At 38.0% G+C, this 22,636-nt stretch overlaps 2 non-coding genes across 2 annotated transcripts; one reads left to right on the top strand and one right to left on the bottom strand.

Annotated features, from left to right (window-relative positions):
• The first annotated feature begins 1,138 nt into the window (after positions 1-1,138).
• On the top strand, positions 1,139-1,242 carry LOC130977506 (small nucleolar RNA R71). The gene has a single exon (XR_009085195.1). It is a non-coding gene; the product is annotated as a small nucleolar RNA R71 (small nucleolar RNA).
• An 8,362-nt stretch (positions 1,243-9,604) lies between these two features.
• On the bottom strand, positions 9,605-9,712 carry LOC130977865 (small nucleolar RNA R71). The gene has a single exon (XR_009085538.1). It is a non-coding gene; the product is annotated as a small nucleolar RNA R71 (small nucleolar RNA).
• Between the last annotated feature and the right edge of the window lie 12,924 nt (positions 9,713-22,636).

Here is a 22,636-nt window from a genome sequence, read left to right as displayed (position 1 = left end):
AGGTATTAGAAACTTGCCAGGGTCTTGTCTCTTTTGAGGTAGAGTTCTCTGAATCCAAGTATCTAGTTCACTAATGAGCAAGGGAGGTTCACTTTCCCAGGTCTCATTACCAAACAGCTTGGCATTCAGTTTCATGATAGCTCCTAAATATAGAGCAGCTTACTCTCCAGTCACATCTTCATCCTCTTCAGAGGATGAATATTCTTCAGAGCTCATGAATGGCAGAAGGAGGTTCAATGGAATCTCTATGATCTCTGTATGAGCCTCAGATTCCTTTGGATCCTTAATAGGAAACTCCTTCATGCTTGAGGGACGTCCCAGGATGTCTTCCTCACTAAGATTTTCGTCCTCCTCCTCCCTAGTGCATTCGGCCACTTTGATTAAATCAATGGCCTTGCACTCTCCTTTTGGATTTTCTTCTGTATTGCTTGGGAGAGTACTGGGAGGAGTTTCAATAACTTTCTTACTCAGCTGGCCCACTTGTGCCTCCAAATTTCTAATGGAGGATCTGGTTTCATTCATGAAACTGAAAGTGGCCTTTGACAGATCAGAGACTATATTGGCTAAATTAGAAGTATTTTGTTCAGAATTCTCTGTCTGTTGCTGAGAAGATGATGGATATGGCTTACTATTATTCAGCCTAGTACGTCCACCATTGTTAAAACCTTGTTGAGGTTTTTGTTGATCCTTCCATCAGAAATTTGGATGATTTCTCCATGATGAGTTATAGGTGTTTCCATAAGGTTCACCTACGTAATTAACCTCTGCCATGGCAGGGTTCTCAGGATCATAAGCTTCTTCAGAAGCTGCCTCTCTAGTACTGTTGGATGCATGTTGCAACCCATTCAGATTTTGAGAGATTATGTTGACCTGTTGAGTCAACATCTTGTTCTGAGCCAATATGGCATTCAGAGCATCAATTTCAAGAACTCCTTTCTTCTGAGGTACCCCATTGTTCACGGAATTCCTCTCAGAAGTATACATGAACTGGTTGTTTGCAACCATGTCAATGAGTTCTTGAGCCTCTCCAGGCGTTTTCTTCAGGTGAATAGATCCACCTGCAGAATGGTCCAATGACATTTTCGAAAATTCAGAGAGACCATAATAGAATATATCTAATATGGTCCATTCTGAAAACATGTCAGATGGACATCTTTTGGTCAGCTGCTTGTATCTTTCCCAAGCTTCATAGAGGGATTCACCATCTTTTTGTTTGAAGGTTTGAATATCCACTCTCAGCTTGCTCAGCTTTTGAGGAGGAAAGAATTTATCCAAGAAGGCAGTGAAAAGCTTATCCCATGAGTCCAGGCTATCCTTAGGTTGTGAATCCAACCATACTCTAGCTCTGTCTCTTACAGCAAAAGGGAAAAGCATGAGTCTGTAGACTTCAGGATCAATTCCATTAGTCTTTACAGTCTCACAGATCTGCAAGAACTCAGTTAAAAACTGATAAGGATCTTCAGATGGAAGTCCATAAAACTTGCAGTTTTGTTGCATTAAAGCAACTAGTTGAGGCTTAAGCTCAAAGTTATTGGCTCCAATGGCAGGAATGGAGATGCTTCTTCCATCAAACTTGGACGTTGGCTTTGTGAAGTCACCAAGCATTCTCCTTGCATTATTATTATTATTTTCCTCTGCCATTTCTTTCTCTTGTTCGAAAATTTCAAGAAGGTTTCTTCTGGATTGTTGTAATTTAGCTTCTTTTAATTTTCTCTTCAGAGTCCTTTCAGGTTCTGGATCTATTTCAACAAGAGTGCCTTTATCCCTGTTCCTGCTCATATGAAAGAGAAGAAAACAAGAAAAGAAAGAGGAATCCTCTATGTCACAGTATAGAGATTCCTTTGTGTTAGTAGAAAAAGAAAGGGGGTAGAAGAATGAAGAATGGATTCGGATTTATGGATGAAGAGAGGTGAAGAGAAGTGTTAGTAATTAAATAATTAAATAGAAGAAGAAAAGAGAAGAGAAAATTCGAAAATAATTTTGAAAAGGAGTTAGTGATTTTCGAAAATTTGAGATAAATTGTAATTAAAATTAAAACATGAAACAATTAATTAATTAAAAATAATTTTTGAAAAAAAGAGAGATATTTTCGAAAATAGAAGAGGGAAAAGTAGTTAAGTGGTTTTGAAAAAAATAAGAAACAAACAAAAAGTTAGTTAGTTGATTGAAAAAGATTTGAAATCAAAATTGAAAAAGATAAGAAGATAGTAAGTTAGATAAGATATTTTTGAAATCAAATTTTGAAAAAGATAAAATTTTTGAAAAAGATCAAATAAAAGATAAAAAGATTTAACTCAAAAATTTTGAAATTATTTACTTCACTAACAAGAAACTACAAGATAAGATTCTAGAACTTAAAGATTGAACCTTTTTTAACAAGAAAGTAACAAACTTCAAATTTTTGAACCAATCACATTAATTATTAGTGAATTTTCGAAAATTACATATAAAAGATAGAAAAAGATTTTGAAAATATTTTGAAAAAGATTTTTGAAATTTCGAAATTGAAAAAAAAATGAAAAAGATATGATTTTTGAAAAAGATTTTGAAAAGATAAGATTTTTAAAATTGAAATTTTGACTTGACTTGTAAGAAACAACTAATTTTGAAATTTTTTTTTTTTTTTGACCAAGTCAACCCAAAATTTCGAAAATTTGGAGGGAAATAAGGAAAAGATATTTTTTTGATTTTTGAATTTTTAATTATGAGAGAGAAAAACACAAACATGACCCAAAACATGAGAATTTTGGATCAAACACTTTAATGCATGCAAGAATGCTATGAATGTCAAGATGAACACCAAGAACACTTTGAAGATCATGATGAACATCAAGAACATATTTTTGAAAAATTTTTGATGCAAAGAAAACATGCAAGACACCAAACTTAGAAATCTTTAATGCATGGAAAATATGAATGCAAAAATGCACATGAAAAACAATAAACAATACAAAACAAGAAAACATCAAGATCAAACAAGAGGACTTATCAAGAACAACTTGAAGATCATGAAGAACACTATGAATGCATGAATTTTCGAAAAATATGCAAGAAAAAATTTTAAAAGCATGCAATTGACACCAAACTTAAAAATTAACACAAGACTCAAACAAGAAACACAAAATATTTTTGGATTTTATGATTTTCTAATTTTTTTGGATTTTTATTAATTATTTTCGAAAATAATGTGAAGAAAAACGAAAATTTAAAAGAAAAATTTTGAAAAAGATTTTTGAAAAGAAAATTACCTAATCTGAGCAACAAGATGAACCGTCAGTTGTCCATACTCGAACAATCCCCGGCAACGGCGCCAAAAACTTGGTGGACGAAATTGTGATCCATGTTCTTAATTATTTTGAGATAAAGGCTTCTAAGGGGCAGCACCTGTGTGAGGACACAACTCCGTTCAACTAACCAGCAAGTGTACTGGGTCGTCCAAGTAATAACCTTACGTGAGTAAGGGTCGAATCCACAGAGATTGTTGGTATGAAGCAAGCTATGGTCACCTTGTAAATCTCAGTTAGGCAGATTAAAATAGTTTATGGTTTTCGAAAATTAATAATAAAATAGGTAAAATAAAAAGGATAGAATACTTATGTAGATTCATTAGTAGAGGTATCAGTTAAGTATATGAAGATGCTGTATGACTCAAGGACGCCTGCTCTCCTACTGCTTCTACTCAATCCTTCTTACTCCTTTCCATGGCAAGCTTTGTATAGGGGTTCACCATCAACTGTGGCTACTTTCATCCTCTCGGGGAAATATCCTATGCGGCTGTCACTCGCACAGCTAACCAGTCTGGAGGCATCACCCATGGTTGATAGCTACGTCCCATCCTCGCAGTGAAAGCTAATGCTCACGCACTCTGTCACAGTACGGCCAATCACCGGTTGGTTCCCTCCCCTACTGGAATAGAATCCATTGATTCTTTTGCGTTGTCACTACGCCCAGCAGGTTACAGGTTTGAAGCACGTCACAGTCATTCATTACCGGAATCCTACTCGGACACCACAGACAAGGTAGACTTTCCGGATTCCCAGGATCCTACTCGGAACACCACAGACAAGGTTGGACTTTCCGGATCCTCATAAATGCCGCCATCTATCTAGCTTATACCACGAAGATTCTGTTGGGGAATCTAAGAGATACACATTCAAGCCTTGGTTGCATGTAGAACGGAAGTGGTTGTCAATCACGCGCGTTCATAAGTGAGAATGATGATGAGGGTTATTAACTCATCACATTCATCATGTTCTTGGGTGCGAATGAATATCTTGGAATAAGAATAAGATAGAGATTTGAATAAAAGAAAATAGAACTTCATTAATCTTTGAGGTACAGCAGAGCTCCACACCCTTAATCTATGGTGTGCAGAAACTCCACCGTTGAAAATACATAAGTGAAAGAGGTCCAGGCATGGCCGAATGGCCAGCCCCCTAAAACGTGATCACAGGATTCAAAATACAATCCAGGATGTCTAATACAATAGATAGATGTCCTATATACTAGACTAGCTACTAGGGTTTACATGAGTAGTAATTGATGCATAAATCCACTTCCGGGGCCCACTTGGTGTGTGCTTGGGCTGAGCTTGATCAATCCACGAGCTGAGGCTTCTCTTGGAGTTGAATTTCGAGTTATGATGTGTTTTGGGCGTTCAACTCCGGATCATGACGTTTTTCTGGCGTTTAACTTCAGAAAGGAGCGTGTACTTGGCGTTCAACGCCAATTTGCGTCGTCATTCTTCGAATAAAGTATGGACTATTATATATTGCTGGAAAGCCCTGGATGTCTACTTTCCAACGCCGTTGAGAGCGCGCCAATTGGAGTTCTGTAGCTCCAGAAAATCCATTTCGAGTGCAGGGAGGTCAGAATCCAACAGCATCAGCAGTCCTTTTGTCAGCCTTTTTCAGAGTTTTGCTCAAATCCTTCAATTTCAGTCAGAATTTACCTGAAATCACAGAAAAACACACAAACTCATAGTAAAGTCCAGAAATGTGAATTTAACATAAAAACTAAGGAAAACATCCCTAAAAGTAGCTCAATCTTACTAAAAACTATGTAAAAACAATGCCAAAAAGCGTACAAATTATCCGCTCATCACAACACCAAACTTAAATTGTTGCTTGTCCCCAAGCAACTGAAAATCAAACAGGATAAAAAGAAGAGAATATACTATAAAGTCCAAATATCACTGAATATTAATTTAATTACATGAGCGGGACTTGTAGCTTTTTGCTTCTGAACAGTTTTGGCATCTCACTTTTTCCTTTGAAGTTTATGAATGATTGGCTTCTCTAGGAACTTAGAATTTCGGATAGTGTTATTGACTTTCCTAGTTAAGCATGTTGATTCTTGAACACAGCTACTTATGAGTCTTGGCCGTGGCCCTAAGCACTTTGTTTTCCAGTATTACCACCGGATACATAAATGCCACAGACACATAACTGGGTGAACCTTTTCAGATTGTGACTTAGCTTTGCTAGAGTCCCCAGTTAGTGGTGTCCAGAGCTCTTAAGCACACTCTTTTGCCTTAGATCACGACTTTAACCATTCAGTCTCAAGTTCTTTACTTGGGCCTTCATGACACAAGCACATGGTTAGGGACAGCTTGATTTAGCCGCTTAGGCCTGGATTTAATTTCCTTGGGCCCTCCTATCCATTGATGCTCAAAGCCTTGGATCCTTTTTACCCTTGCCTTTTGGTTTTAAGGGCTATTGGCTTTTTCTACTGCTCCTTCTTTTTCTATATACTCTTTTTAGATCCCTTTTTTTTTTCACTGCTTTTTCTTGCTTCAAGAATCAATTTCATGATGTTTTTCAGATCATCAATAACATTTCTCTTTGTTCATCATTCTTTCAAGAGCCAACAATTTTAACACTCATAAACAACAATATCCAAAGACATATGCACTGTTCAATCATTCATTCAGAAAACAAAAATTTACATTTCTGGACTTTACTATGAGTTTATGTGTTTTTCTGTGATTTCAGGTGTTTTCTTGCTGAAATTGAGGGACCTGAGCAAAAATCTGATAGGAGGCTGAAGAAGGACTACAGATGCTCTTGGATTCTAACCTCCCTGCACTCGAAACGGATTTTCCGGAGCTACAGAACTCCAAATGGTGCGCTCTTAACTGCGTTGGAAAGTATACATCTAGGGCTTTCCAGAAATATATAATAGTCCATACTTTATTCGAGCTTAGATGACGCAAACTGGAGTTCAATGCCAGTTCCATGCTGCATTCTGGAGTAAAATGCCAGAAACACGTCACAAACCAGAGTTAAACGCCAAAAACACGTTACTACTTGGCGTTTAACCCCAAGAGAAGCCTCTGCACGTGTAAAGCTCAAGCTCAGCCCAAGCATACACCAAAGTGGGCTCCGAAAGTGGATTTTTGCACTTAGACTTATTTCTGTAAACCCTAGTAACTAGTTTAGTATAAGTAGGACTTTTTACTATTATATTTTCATCTTTGGATTACGTTTTGATCCTTTGATCACGTTTTGGAGGCTGGCCTCACGACCATGCCTGGACCTTCATCACTTATGTATTTTCAACGGTGGAGTTTCTACACACCATAGATTAAGGCTGTGGAGCTCTGCTATTCCTCGAGTATTAATGCAATTACTACTGTTTTCTATTCAATTCACGCTTATTCTTATTCTAAGATATCCATTCGCACCCAAGAACTTGATGAATGTGATGATTATGTGACGTTCATCACCATTCTCACTTATGAACGTGTGCCTGATAACCACTTTCGTTCTACATGCAAATAAGCTTGAATGAATATCTCTTGGATTCCTTAATCAGAATCTTCGTGGTATAAGCTAGAATCCATTGGCAGCATTCTTGAGAATTCGAAAAGTCTAAACCTTGTCTGTGGTATTCCGAGTAGGATTCAGGGATTGAATGACTGTGACGAGCTTCAAACTCGCGACTGTAAGGCGTGGTGACAACGCAAAAGGATAGTAAATCCTATTCTTACATGATCGAGAACCGACAGATGATTAGCCGTGCGATGACAGCGCACCTGGACCATTTTCACTGAGAGGACGGACGGTAGCCATTGACAACGGTGATCCCCCAACATACAGCTTGCCATGAAAAGGAGTAAGAATGATTGGATGAAAGCAGTAGGAAAGCAGAGATTTAGAAGGAACGTAGTATCTTCATGCGCTTATCTGAAATTCCTACCAATGAATTACATAAGTATCTCTATCTCTATTTTATGCTTTATTTATCTTTATATTCGAAGACCATTATAACCATTAGAACCCTCCTGACTGAGATTTACAAGATGACCATAGCTTGCTTCATGCCAACAATCTCCGTGGGATCGACCCTTACTCACGTAAGGTTTATTACTTGGACGATCCAGTGCACTTGCTGGTTAGTTGTGCGAAGTTATGAAGAATGTGTGTGAACCATAGTATTGTGCACCAAGTTTTTGGAGCCATTGCTAGGAATTGTTCGAGTTGTGAAAAGTATGAGTCACAATTTTGCCTATCAAGTTTTGGCGCCGTTGTCGGGGATTGTTTGAGTTTGGACAACTGACGGTTCATCTTGTTGCTCAGATTAGGTAATTTTCTTTTCAAAAAGTTTTCAAAAATCTTTCAAAATTTTTTTTCTCTTTTTCGTTTTTCCAAAAATAATTTTCAAAAAATACAAAAAAATTATAAAATCATAAAACAAAAAATTTTTTTGTGTTTCTGGTTTGAGTCTTGAGTCAATTTTTAAGTTTGGTGTCAATTGCATGTTTTTAAAATTTATGCATTTTTTCAAAAAATTCATGCATTGCATTCTTCATGATCTTTAAGTTGTTCTTGGTAAGTCTTCTTGTTTGATCTTCATATTTTCTTGTTTTGTGTCTTTTGTTATTTTTCATATGCATTTTTGAATTCATAGTGTCTAAACATGAAAAATTTCTAAGTTTGGTGTCTTGCATGTTTTTCTTTTCTTGAAAATTTTTCCAAAATAAGTTCTTGATGTTCATTATGATCTTCATAATGTTCTTGGTGTTCATCTTGACATTCATAGTGTTCTTGCATGCATCATTGGTTTTGATCCAAAATTTATGTTTTTCTCTCTCCTCATTAAAAATTCAAAAATAAAAAAATATCTTTCCCTTATTTTACTCATAAATTTCAAAATCTTTGGGTTGACTTAGTCAAAAATTTTTAAAATAAGTTGTTTCTTGTTAGTCAAGTCAAGATTTCAATTTTAAAAATCTTATCTTTTCAAAACTTTTTCAAAAATCGAATCTTTTTCATTTTTCTTTTGTATTTTCAAAAATTTTTTAAAAATTTATTTTCAAAATCTTTTCCGTAATTTTATTTCATAATTTTCAAAAACTTTACTAACAATTAATGTGATTGATTTAAAATTTTGAAGTTTGTTACTTTCTTGTTAAGAAAGGTTCAATCTTTAAATTCTAGAATCATATCTTTTAGTTTCTTGTTAGTCAAGTAATCAATTTTAATTTTAAAAATCAAATCTTTTTAATTTCCTTTTCAAATCTTTTTCAAAACAAATCTCAATCATATCTTTTCAATCATATCTTTTTTCAAAATCAATTTCAAAAATCTTTTCTAACTCCTTATCTTTTCAAAATTGATTTTCAAATCTTTTTCAACTAACTAATTGACTTTTTGTTTGTTTTACTATTTCATATCTTTTTCAAAACCACCTAACTACTTTCCTCTCTCTAATTTTCGAAAATCACCTCCCTCTTTTTCAAAAATCTTTTTATTTAACTAATTGTTTTAAATTTTAATTTTATTTCTTTTTATAAATTCGATTTTTAACTTTAATTTAAAATAAAAACAAAAATATTTTTCTTTTATTTTATTTAATTTTCGAAAACTCCTCTCTTTCTCATCTTCTTCTATTTATTTATATATCTACCAACACTTTTCTTCTACTCAAAATTCGAACCCTCTTCTCCCCTCTACCTGTGTTCAAATTTTCTTCTTATTTTCTTCTACTCACATAAAGGAATCTCTCTACTATGGTAAAGAGGATCCCTATTATTATTTTCTGTTCCCTTCTTTTTCATATGAGCAGGAGCAAGGACAAGAACATTCTTGTTGAAGCAGATCCTAAACCTGAAAGGACTCTAAAGAAGAAACTAAGAGAGGCTAAAATACAACAATCCAGAGAAAATCTTACAAAAATTTTCGAAAAAGAAGAGGAGATTGCAGTCGAAAATAATGACAACAACAATAATGTAAGGTTGATGCTTGGTGATTATACTACACCTACTTCCAATTTTTATGGAAGAAGCATCTCAATCCCTGCCATTGGAGCAAACAATTTTGAGCTAAAGTCTCAACTAGTTGCTCTAATGCAACAGAACTGCAAGTTTCTTGGACTTCCATCAGAAGATCCCTATCAATTTTTAACTGAGTTCTTGCAGATCTATGATACTGTTAAGACTAATAGAGTAGATCCTGAAGTCTACAGGCTCATGCTTTTCCCTTTTGCTGTAAGAGACAGAGCTAGAACATGGTTGGACTCACAACCTAAAGATAGCTTGGACTCTTGGGATAAGCTGGCCACGGCCTTCTTGGCCAAGTTCTTTCCTCCTTAAAAGCTGAGCAAGCTTAGAGTGGATGTTCAGACCTTCAGGAAAAAAGATGGTGAATCCCTCTATGAAGCTTGGGAAAGATACAAGCAGTTGACCAAAAAGTGTCCTTCTGATATGCTTTCAGAGTGGACCATTTTGGATATATTCTATGATGGTCTATCTGAGTTCTCCAAGATGTCACTAGACCATTCTGCAGGTGGATCCATTCACCTAAAGAAAATGCCTGGAGAAGCTCAAGAACTCATTGACATGGTTGCAAATAACCGATTCATGTACACCTCTGAGAGGAATCCTATGAGTAATGAGACGCCTCAGAGGAAGGGAGTTCTTGAAATTGATGCTCTGAATGCCATATTGGCTCAGAACAAAATGTTGACTCAGCAAGTCAACATGATTTCTCAGAGTCTGAATGGATTGCAAAATGCATCCAATAGTACTAAAGAAGCATCTTCTGAAAAAGAAGCTTATGATCCTGAGAACCTTGCAATGGCAGAGGTGAATTACATGGGTGAACCCTATGGAAACACCTATAATCCCTCATGGAGAAATCATCCAAATTTCTCATGGAAGGATCAACAAAAGCCCCAACAAGGCTTTAATAATGGTGGAAGAAACAGGCTTAGCAATAGCAAGCCTTTTCCATCATCTTCTCAGCAACAGACAGAGAATTATGAGCAGAGCCCATCTAGCTTAGCAAACATAGTCTCTGATCTATCTAATGCCACTTTAAGTTTCATGAATGAAGCAAGATCCTCCATTAGAAACTTAGAGGCACAAGTGGGTCAGCTGAGTAAGAAAATCACTGAAACTCCTCCTAGTACTCTCCCAAGCAATACAGAAGAGAATCCAAAAAGAGAGTGCAAGGCCATTGATATAATCAAAATGGCCGAATCCAAAGAGGAAGGGGAGGACGTGAATCCCAATGAGGAAGACCTCATGGGACGTCCTTTAGACAGAAAGGAGTTCCCTATTGAGGACCTAAAGGAATCTGAGGCTCATATAGAGACCATAGAGATTCCATTAAACTTCCTTCTACCATTCATGAGCTCTGAGAACTATTCTTCCTCTGAAGAGGATGAAGATGTAACTGAAGAGCAAGTTGCTCAATATCTAGGAGCCATTATGAAGCTGAATGCCAAGTTATTTGGTAATGAGACTTGGGGAATTTTACCTCCCTTGATCATTAGTGAACTAAATACATGGGTTCAGCAAACTTTACCTCAAAAGAAACAAGATCCTGGTAAATTCTTAATACCCTGTACCATTGGCACCATGACCTTTGAGAAGGCTTTGTGTGACCTGGGATCAGGTATAAATCTTATGCCACTCTCTGTAATGGAGAAACTGGGATCTTTGAGGTACAAGCTGCAAGAATCTCATTAGAGATGGCAGACAAGTCAATAAAATACGCTTATGGATTGGTAGAGGACGTGTTAGTGAAGGTTAAAGGCCTTTACATCCCTGCTGATTTCATAATCCTAGACACTGGGAAGGATGAGGATGAATGCATCATCCTTGGAAGACCCTTCCTAGCCACAGCAGGAGTTGTGATTGATGTTGACAGAGGAGATCTAGTCATTCAATTGAATGGGGACTACCTTGTTTTTAAAGCTCAAGGATCTTCCTCTGCAACCATGGAAAGGAAGCATGAAAAGCTTCTCTCAATACAGAGTCAAACAAAGCCCCCACAATCAAACTCTAAGTTTAGTGTTGAACCCCCACATTCAAACTCTAAGTTTGGTGTTGGGAGGTCCCAACAATGCTCTGAACATCTGTGAAGCTCCATGAGAGCTCACTCTCAAGCTATTAATATTAAAGAAGCGCTTATTGGGAGGCAACCCAATTTTTATTTATCTATATTTCTATTGTTCTTTTATGTTTTATTAGGTTTATGATCATGTGGAGTCACAAAACAATTGCAAAAATTAAAAACAGAATAAAAAATAGCAGAAGAAAAAGCACACCCTGGAGGAAGAGTTGTCTGGCATTTAAACGCCAGAAACAAGCATCTGTCTGGCGTTTAACGCCATAAACAAGCACCAAGCTGGCATTTAACGCCAGAAACAAGCATCAGGCTGGCGTTAAACGCCAGAAACAGGCTACATTTGGGCGTTTAACGCCAGAAATAAGTTGCAATCTGGTGTTAAACGCCAGGATTACATACAGAGGGTGTTTTACACGCCTAAAAGGTGCAGGGATGAGAAATCCTTGACACCTCAAGATCTATGGACCCCACAGGATCACCTCAGGATCTGTGGACCCCACAGGATCCCCACCTACCCCACTTCTCTCTTCTTCACACAATTCAATAACACTATACACTTCACCAATTACCTCAATCTCTCTTCCCCATTACCCCTTCACCAATCACATCCATCCACTCTTACCCATAAACCTCACCTACCTTCAAATTCAAAATCTCTTTCCCACCCAAACCCACCTTAAATGGCCGAACCCAACCCCTCTCTCTCACCTATATAAACCCCTCCATCATTCTTCATTTTCACACAACACTACCCTCTCTTCTCCCCCTTGGCCAAAACCTACACCTCTCTCCCTCTCCTCCATATATTCTTCTTCTATTCTTTCTTCTTTTACTCGAGGGAGAGCAACATTCTAAGTTTGGTGTGGTAAAAGCATAGCTTTTTTATTTTTCCATAACCATTGATGGCACCTAAGGCCAGAGAAACCTCAAGAAAGAGGAAAGGGAAGGCAATTGCTTCTACCTTTGAGTCATGGAAGATGGAGAGATTCATCTCAAAAGCCCATCAAGACCACTTCTATGAAGTTGTGGCCAAGAAAAAAGGTAATCCCTGAGGTCCCTTTTTAGCTCAAAAAGGGCGAATATCCGGAGATCCGACAAGAGATTAGAAGAAGAGGATGGAAAGTTCTCTCCAATCCCATTCAACAAGTCAGAATCTTAACGGTTCAAGAGTTCTATGCCAACGCATGGATCACTAGGAACCATGATCAAAGCATGAACCCAAACCCAAGGAATTGGCTTACAATGGTTCGGGAGAAATGCTTAGATTTCAGTTCAGAGAACATAAGGTTGGCGTTCAACTTGCCTATGATGCAAGAAGACACACGCCCCTACACTAGAAGGGTCAACTTTGATCAAAGGTTGGACCAAATCCTCATGGACATATGTGTAGAAGGAGCTCAATGGAAAAGAGACTCAAAAGGCAAGCCGGTTCAATTGAGAAGACTGGACCTTAAGCCTGTGGCTAGAGGATGGTTGGAGATCATCCAACGCTCCATCATCCCCACTAGCAGCCGATCCGATGTAACTGTGGATCGGGCCATCATGATCCATAGCATCATGATTAGAGAGGAAGTAGAAGTTCATGAAGTCATCTCTCTAGAACTCTACAAAGTAGCCGAAAAGCCCTCTACCTTGGCAAGGCTAGCTTTTCCTCATCTCATTTGCCATCTATGTAACTTAGCTGGAGTTGTCATAGAAGAAGACATCCTCATTGAAGAGGACAAGCACATCATTAAGAAGAGGATGGAGCAAACAAAAGAGCCCATTCATGGATCTCAAGAGACGCATGAGGAAGCTCATCATCAAGAAATCCCTGAGATGCCTCAAGGGATGCATTTTCCTTCAAACAACTATTGGGAACAGCTCAACACTTCTCTAGAAGGACTGAGTCATAACATGAACCAATTAAGGGTGGAACACCAAGAGCACTCCATCATTCTCAATGAGATTAGAGAAGATCAAAGAGCTATGAGAGATGAGCAACAAAGGCAAGGAATAGACATAGAGGAGCTCAAAAACACCATTGGTCCTTCAAGAAGAAGGCGCCATCCTCACTAAGGTGGACTCATTCCTTAACTTCCTTGTTCTTATCTCTCTGTTTTTCAGTTTTATGCTATATGTTTGTCTATGTTTTGAGTCTTTACTACATGATCATTAGTATTTAGTAACTATGTCTTAAGGCTATGAATAATTCCAGGAATCCTTCACCTTTCCTAAATGAAAAATGTTTTTAATACAAAAGAATAAGAAGTACATGAGTTTCAAATTCATCCTTGAAATTGGTTTAATTATATTGATATGGTGACAATACTTTTTGTTTTCTGAATGAATGCTTGAACAGTGCATATTTTTTATCTTGTTGTTTATGAATGTTAAAATTGTTGGCTCTTGAAAGAATGATGAAAAAGAGAAATGTTATTGATGATCTGAAAAATCATAAAATTGATTCTTGAAGCAAGAAAAAGCTGTGAAGAACAAAGCTTGCGAAAAAAAGAGGGAAGGGGCAAAAAAAAAACTTAAAGAAAGAAAAAGAAAAAGCAAGCAGAAAAAGCCAACAGCCCTTAAAACCAAAAGACAATGGTAAAAAGGATCCAAGGCTTTGAGCATCAATGGATAGGAGGGCCCAAGGAAATAAAATACAGGCCTAAGCGGCTAAATCAAGTTGTCCCTAACCATGTGCTTGTGTCATGAAGGTCCAAGTGAAAAGCTTGAGATTGAGTGGTTAAAGTCGTGATCCAAAGCAAAAAGAGTGTGCTTAAGAGCTCTAGACACCTCTAACTGGGGACTTTAGCAAAGCTGAGTCACAATCTGAAAAGGTTCGGCCAAGACTCATAAAAGTAGCTGTGTTCAAGAATCAACATACTTAACTAGGAGAATCAATAACACTATCTGAACTCTGAGTTCCTATGGATGCCAATCATTCTAGACTTCTAAGGATAAAGTGAGATGCCAAAACTGTTTAGAAGCAAAAAGTTACAAGTCCCGCTCATCTAATTAGAACTAATATTCATTGATACTTTGGGATTTATAGTATATTTTCTTCTTTTTATCCTATTTGACTTTCAGTTGCTTGGGGACAAGCAACAATTTAAGTTTGGTGTTGTGATGAGCGGATAATTTATATGCTTTTTAGCATTATTTTTAGGTAGTTTTTAGTAGGATCTAGCTACTTTTAGGGATGTTTTTATTAGTTTTTATGCAAAATTCACATTTCTATACTCTACTATGAGTTTGTGTGTTTTTCTGAGATTTTAGGTATTTTCTGGCTGAAATTGAGGGACCTGAGCAAAAATCTGATAAGAGGCTAAAAAAGGACTACAGATGTTGTTGGATTCTGACCTCCCTGCACTCAAAATAGATTTTCTGGGACTACAGAACTCCAAATGGCGCGCTCTTAATTGCATTGGAAAGTAGACATCCAGGACTTTCCAGAAATATATAATAGTCTATACTTTATTCGAGCTTAGACGACGCAAACTGGCGTTCAACGCCAGTTCCATGCTGCATTCTGGAGTAAAATGCCAGAAAGACGTCACAAACCAGAGTTAAACGCCAAAAACACGTTACAACTTGGCGTTTAACCCCAAGAGAAGCCTCTGCACGTGTAAAGCTCAAGCTCAGCCCAAGCACACACCAAAGTGGGCCCCGGAAGTGAATTTCTGCACTTAGACTTATTTCTGTAAACCCTAGTAACTAGTTTAGTATAAGTAGGACTTTTTACTATTGTATTTTCATCATTGGATTACCTTTTGATCCTTTGATCACGTTTTGGAGGCTGGCCTCACGGCCATGCCTGGACCTTCATCACTTATGTATTTTCAATGGTGGAGTTTCTACACACCATAGATTAAGGGTGTGGAGCTCTGCTGTTCCTCGAGTATTAATGCAATTACTACTGTTTTCTATTCAATTCACGCTTATTCTTATTCTAAGATATCCATCGCACCCAAGAACCTGATGAATGTGATGATTATGTGACGCTCATCACCATTCTCACTTATGAACGTGTGCCTAACAACCACTTTCGTTCTACATGCAAATAAGCTTGAATGAATATATCTTGGATTCCTTAATAAGAATCTTCGTGGTATAAGCTAGAGTCCATTGGCAGCATTCTTGAGAATCCAGAAAGTCTAAACCTTGTCTATGGTATTTCGAGTAGGATTCAGGGATTGAATGACTGTGACGAGCTTCAAACTCGCGATTGTAAGGCGTGGTGACAACGCAATAGGATAGTAAATCCTATTCTTACATGATCGAGAACCGACAAATAATTAACCGTGGGGTGACAGCGCACCTGGACCATTTTCACTGCGAGGATGGACGGTAGCCATTGACAACGGTGATCACCCAACATACAGCTTGCCATGGAAAGGATTAAGAATGATTGGATGAAAGCAGTAGGAAAGCAGAGATTCAGAAGGAACGTAGTATCTTCATGCGCTTATCTGAAATTCCTACCAATGAATTACATAAGTATCTCTATCTCTATTTTATGCTTTATTTATCTTTATATTCGAAGACCATTATAACCATTAGAACCCTCCTGACTGAGATTTACAAGATGACCATAGCTTGCTTCATGCCAACAATCTCCATGGGATCGACCCTTACTCACGTAAGGTTTATTACTTGGACGATCCAGTGCACTTGCTGGTTAGTTGTGCGAAGTTATGAAGAATGTGTGTGAACCATAGTATTGTGCACCAAGTTTTTGGAGCCATTGCTAGGAATTGTTCGAGTTGTGAAAAGTATGAGTCACAATTTTGCCTATCATGCGCATAAGAAGAAATTAGCATGTGTGCATATGCACAGGACCCTGCACGTAGTTTCATTAATAAAACACGTGATGAGCGATTTTTGAGGGCTTTTGGCCCAATTTTTGAAGGCTAGAGGCTGAATTGAAGTGCTATATCAAAGGGGAATTGAAGCCATATGAAGGCATTAGTGAATAGGGAGTTATTATTAGTTTTAGAACATAATTTTAGGAGTAGGAGTAGTGTAGAGTAGAATGCTCTCTTTGGGTTTTATTTCATTTCCATTTTCATTGTAGCTTTTTATAGCAAGCTTTGATTTTTGGATTTAACTTCTTTAATTGTAAGTACTCTCAATTTCTCTTTAATTACATTGTCTTTTATTTTCATGTTCTCTTAGTTCAAGTTACTTTGTTTACATTTGCAATTTTGGGTTTCTTGAAGTTTTTATTAATGAATTTAGTGTTTTATGCTTTCTTTATGTTTGTTTGTATGTTTATTGTTGATTTTGTGAATAGTTGGTTATAGTTTTCCATTTTCTTTTACAAAATCTCATGTTTTGGTTTTGTGCCCACCAAGTGTTTGTAAATATTTTGATAGTGTAAATATCTTACTTTTTGGTTATTTGGTTGTTTTTGCTAATATTTAGGTGTTTGTTTTTCTTGTTTATTTATGTCTTTTGCTTTTATTTCTTACTTTCTTTATGAGTTATCACCCTTGTTGGTTGGAGTTTGGTTGTGAATTGTCTTGTAGGGTATGATGAATTCAAATTGGGATTGCATCAAGGAGTGGGAGAATCGATGGAGGGAGGAGCAATCTTCCCCATACTACAACGAGCCAAATCCTCCCCCAAACACTCCCCCTATGTGCATACCATATCCAAGGATATGAAAGATACCCCATAGATGACCCCAAACCACCAAACCTTCAAGCACCACACCATACACCTCCATAGAATCAACATGTATATACACCTTGTTACCAATCATATAAACCATCACCCCCTTTTACACCACCTCAATATCCCCACCCACATGACATAACTTCCACCTACACAACCTTTCTCCCAACCTTTGAACCCTCTCTTCTACCAAATTGTGAAATTTTCCAACCCTTGCCCCAAGAACAACAAGACCTTCAAGCATTCTTCCAAGAGCAAGAAGGGTTCCGAAGGAAGCAAGGGGAGTTCATGTCACCATAGCCGAAGCGGTAAATCGCTTAACCTTATTACACTCGAGCAATCAAGGCATTACCCTTGAGGAATGTGGAGGAGCAACAAAGGAGTGTAGTAAGGAGGAGAACACAGAGTCTCAAGGAAAAGAAGAAGAGCTAGGACAAGAACTGCAACAAGAGGAGAAAGGTAACACAATTGAATCGAAAGAGGTAAATAGAGAGTTGACAGAGTTTGATCAGGAAGTGGATTGCATCATCAATGATTTTTTGTCCACCTTGGTCAATTTTCTCAATGATCTTGAGGAACCTTCCCCTCTTGAGTTTGAGAGAGATAGGGAAGAACTTGAAAAGGATGGTGAGGAAGAAGTGATCACCCAAGTAGTGGAAGTAATTGTTCAAGAGCTTAATAGGATAATTCCACCCCAAGGACAAATTGAGTGGGTAACAATTTCCTCGATGAGCTTCATAGGCCCACATCAATTTTCACTCTTGAAAACGGATTATCAACTTAGGGTGCTTCTTGGAGCTTTAAGTAGTGAAAGATTGGAAGTTGGTTGTTAAAGGAATTCAAGGTATAAATGATGCAAGGCACAATTAGGAGGATTCCAAGGTTTAATTGGGTGCTTCAAAGGTGATTCAAGAGGTTGTTCATCCAAGGGCACAAATAATTGTCAACAAAAGGATGATAGAAAAACCAAAGTGTGGGATCTGGGCATACGACTCTACAACCAACGATTTCGGATCCCAATTTCTTGCTTGAGGTTGCTTGAGAGCTTAATGTACTTCGTTTGGAATCCCGGAGGATTTTGGAAGAGCAAACTTGGTTGGAGATTCAAGGAGGAGAGGAAACATAAGCCGCCCTAACAAGAATCTCCTCAAAAAGTCCAACTTAAGGACTTTAAACCAAAGTACTAGGTGGGAGACACCACACCATGGTAATATCCTTCTAACTTTCTCCCTTTTAGCTTTTATTGCTTGAATAAATGAGTATGTTGCTAGTTTAGTTAGATGCATTTTGATGTTTGTTAGGTAATTTTAGTGGAATAATATGTTTTTCGAGTTTTATGATATTTTGGGACTTGAAAACCTATTTTGGATGTTACGATTGGTGCCTTAGAGGCATAATTTTTGTTGTAGAAACAGAGTCCTATGCGTACACACAGCCTCGTGCGTGCGCACACATCCCCTGTTTTTCATCACCCGTGCGTACACACACTCCTAAACACCCCTTCTGTTTAGAGCACTCGCACCAGTTGTGTGCGTGCACCCTACCATCTTTTCCTTCTGTGTGTCTGCACAGCACTCTGTGCGTGCGTATAGCACTGTGCGCACGCACACCATTTAGCAACCCCTCTACTCACAGCACACGCACACTGTGTGCGTGAGAACACCCCTCCTCTCTTCCTTTTCTGTGCGCCTGCACGGACCATAACACCCATTCTGTTCGCAGTGCCTGCACATCTGTGTGCGCACGCATACAACTCTCTTTTCTTAGTGTGTGGACACACAAAACCCTTTTCGAACGTTAATTCAAAAGGGTATACCCTCGCGCCCTGTCAATTCCCCCCAATCCCTTTTCTTTTCTTCTTCTTTTCTCTTCACTCTTTCTCTGAAGAACACCCACCATCACTTCAACCCTACGCCACCACCGGCGACCACACCACCATCGCCTAACCCCCCTTTCTCCTTCTTATTCTCTTTCTTCTCCATTTCCCCATTTCTCTTCTTTCTATGCTACACCCCTGTCTCCGCGTTAAGTCTTCGTTCAAAACCCTAAGTCCGGCGAGCAACCACCAGCGATGGCGAACCTCTGTGTCGCCGCGACCATGCGACCACCACCCGTCTACCTAGCCCTATATTCTTCTTCCTTCGCCATAGCGCAGGTTCCATCCCTTTCCCCTACCATGTTTCTGTTTTTCCTTTATTTTTTAATGCTTTTTAATTCTGCTTTTTAGTATTATGAGGTGTTAGGATAGATGATTTTCTATGTTTCTGGACTAAATTGTTGCTATTTATATTTCAGGGTTGATTGATGCTGAAACTGAGATGAGAATGTTGTTCATGCGCACCAAATGCTTGATAGATTGCCTGAGTGACAATTTCTTGTTTAATTCCTATGTTTGGCCAATATCTGTTTTGAACTTCATTTTACTTAGGCATTATATTAGTACTTCTACAGTTTTCCATTAATTTTGATGATGATTGAACTTGAGATTTAAATATGCACTCCATCTTAATTCTGCTTGAACACCAAATAGACTTGAATTCTGCCGCTTTTGTCATTTGTTTGGTGAATTTTGCAATAATGCATACCATGTTTTGTTGAGTGAATTGACTAAGTACTTACTCATGTGTTCTTGAACATAAATGATCATGTACAATAACTTGTTCTTTACAATTCTTTTTTAGCAATTCAAAGTTGAGTTTGATTGAGTATTGCTTTTGGAACAAAGGTTTGGTTATGTGGTCATTTTTCCATTTTATACCATGAATAAGCAGGTGCTTCAAATGTTAAATTGATTATTGCCTTTATGCCAATTTTTGCTAATTCTTCCAATTAAAAGGCATAATGGAAATAACCAATTTTCTTACTCAATTCACTTCCATTGATTAAACCTAAGTGGTTCTTTCTTTGATTATCATTTATTCCTTTGTTATTCGCTTAGGTTGCTTGATTGTGGAAAACTACATTTCCTTTTGCGCATTTCACTGCTTTTGATTATGTTTTCCTCAATTAAGTCTCTGTTTACCTAATTAGCTCTAATTTGCATTGTGTAACTATTTCTTCTTTGCTTTTGTGATTTTTACTTGTTCCTCCTGAGTTGTATTTTGTTTTTGTGTTTTTCAGGATGTGTCGTAAACGCAAGGAGAAAGCCAACCCCTTGGCTCCTCCTCCTGCACGTCTAAGCAATCAGCCGGATACTTTCATCAATGAGGAAGCCCAAGAATAGTACAGAAAATTGGAAAAGAAAGCCTTCCACTATGAGAGGAAGCTCAACGTACATAAGAAATATGCAGAACTAATTCATAACAGACTCAATTTATACCATTGGAAATTCATAGAATTCCTCCCGGTGGAAATCAATGAACACCAGGTCAAAGAATTCTACGAAAATCTGCTGAAGAGGGAAGCCACCACTATTTTTCTGAGAGGTGTCACACTGGACACCTCCGACCATGCTTTAGAGGCCCTCCTACAAATTTTGCATATTCCTCCGGCCCGCGATGCTTACCCTCAGATAGTGAAGGACTTGACATCGGGCAAGATTTCATTGGACATTGTTCTGAGGAAGTTTGGTCTACAAGAAGCCAAATGGGAATATAGCAGAGGAGAGAATGCGGTCCCACAGAGCATCACGTGCCCCGACTTACATCCTGAGGAGAGGATCTGGCAGCAGATCATCGCTGATTACATCCTGTCGAGCACGCATGCCACACACATTAGGGTCCGTATGGCAGTTCTTCTCTTGGCTATTCTGGAGGGGAAGAGGATCTCTATTCTTCCCCTTATCAGAGACTCGATGTGGAAGGTAAATCAGCAGCAAAAGTACAACATTCTCTTACCTTCGATGATCACAAGATTAGCTGCCTTATCTGGAGTGGAGAGATGCCTGACAGATCGGACGTCTGTTTTCATGAGCAACCAACTATTCCTGCCATACGGCGAGTATGATGGACCGCCGCTACAGAAGAAAAGAAAGACCACTGAGCCACCATCATCAGCAGAGCCTTCAACACCTCCTGTACCTTCTGCGCCCACACCCCGACTTCAGACACCATATGAGCTGGGTTGGGAGATTCCTCAAACCCTCCACCGTTACGAGCGCCACAATGCTCGCCGCTTTCAGTGGATTGTGGCAAATTTTGAGGGTAGAGACCCTGGGCCACCTCCTCTGGATACACCAGAGCCAAAGGTTAAGACTGAGGAGGCAGCAGCGGAGGAGCCAGCAACTGAGAGAGCTGAGGAGGGAGCACAGACAGCGGTAGTTGAGCCAGCTGACCAGGCCATCCAGGAACCGGCAGCTGAGACCATCCCAGAGCCTTCCCGTGCAATCATAGTGTATCAGCGACATCTGCACCCACCACCACCAGACGGTGGAGCCTCTCAGAGTTGACCACCCCCGGTTCAATTTTTGGCACGAAAGACCGTGCATGATTTAAGTGTGGGAGAGGATCTACGATTTTGGGTGTAAACATTCTCTCCCGAACACTCTTTATTTAGTTTATTTTTAACTTTATTATACTATTGTGGATGTTTTTAGTACTTTGACTTATGCAGTACATACTTTTATTTTGGTTATTTGTATATATTAGTTGCTTCTAGTTTATCCTTAGCATTGCATTTTTAATTATGTTTTATATGTATGGGTTTTGAGCTTTGTTTTGCTTGGTATATATTATAGATATTGGTTGTGAATGGATAATGTGAATAGTATATGCCTAGCTCAATTTTGATCCTAATTGTTCATGTTAACTTTTGATTGTTGAAAATTAGGAAAAGAACTAGGAAATTTTGGAAACTTTGTATCCATCACAATATACATACATACATATAGGAAATAATTTTGGTGAAAAACAACAAAACTTCCAAGAATTTTGTTTTAAGGGCATTCTATTGAATTGATTTGGAAAATTGGTTTTTACACTTGCTTGAATGATTTTTATGGAACATAGAAGAGGAAAGAACAAATACCTTGTGAGTTTTTTTGAGCTTTGATGAGTGGTTACATATTTTAACCGCTAATTTTGTTCATTGTGTGTTATATCTCTTTTATGATTGTAATCTTAGTTTTGCTTTAATCTTTATTTCCAATGATTGATGTTTTGATTGCATTGAGCATGATTGAGGCCATTTTTTTATTAAAGCTTACTTAACCCATATGGCCTACCCTTTGCATCTACCGTTGTTAACCCTTTGAGCTTGATTTATTCCATTGTCTTTGATATTAGCACATTACAACCTTAAGCAGAAAACCATGATCCACCATGAATTTTATCCTTGATTAGCTTAGGTTGAGAAGTGTGTTTTTTTAAGTGTGGGGAAATTTTGGAAAACATTGGTAGTGGATGAAAATGTTTGTTTTGGGTACTTCATTGAAAATTTTGAAAAATGGGAGCATTCATGTATGAACTATTAAATCATATTCATTTTCAAAAAAAAAGGTTACCCCAAAGAGAAAAGAAATGAATAAGAAATGCATATATGATGTAAATGAAAAAAGCATACATGAATGTTTGTGAAAAAAAAATGATGGGAAGTTAGGATTGCATATTTTTGTTATTGGATTGATATAGGTTAAGTTGGATACTTAAACTAATCAAGGATTCAATTCAATTTAGTCTACTTAGCCA

Source organism: Arachis stenosperma, chromosome 4, assembly GCF_014773155.1.
Source record: "Arachis stenosperma cultivar V10309 chromosome 4, arast.V10309.gnm1.PFL2, whole genome shotgun sequence".
NCBI classification, from domain to species: Eukaryota; Viridiplantae; Streptophyta; class Magnoliopsida; order Fabales; family Fabaceae; genus Arachis; species Arachis stenosperma.
The sequence above is the reverse complement of the archived record's forward strand: the minus strand, read 5'-3'. Positions and strand labels throughout refer to the sequence as shown.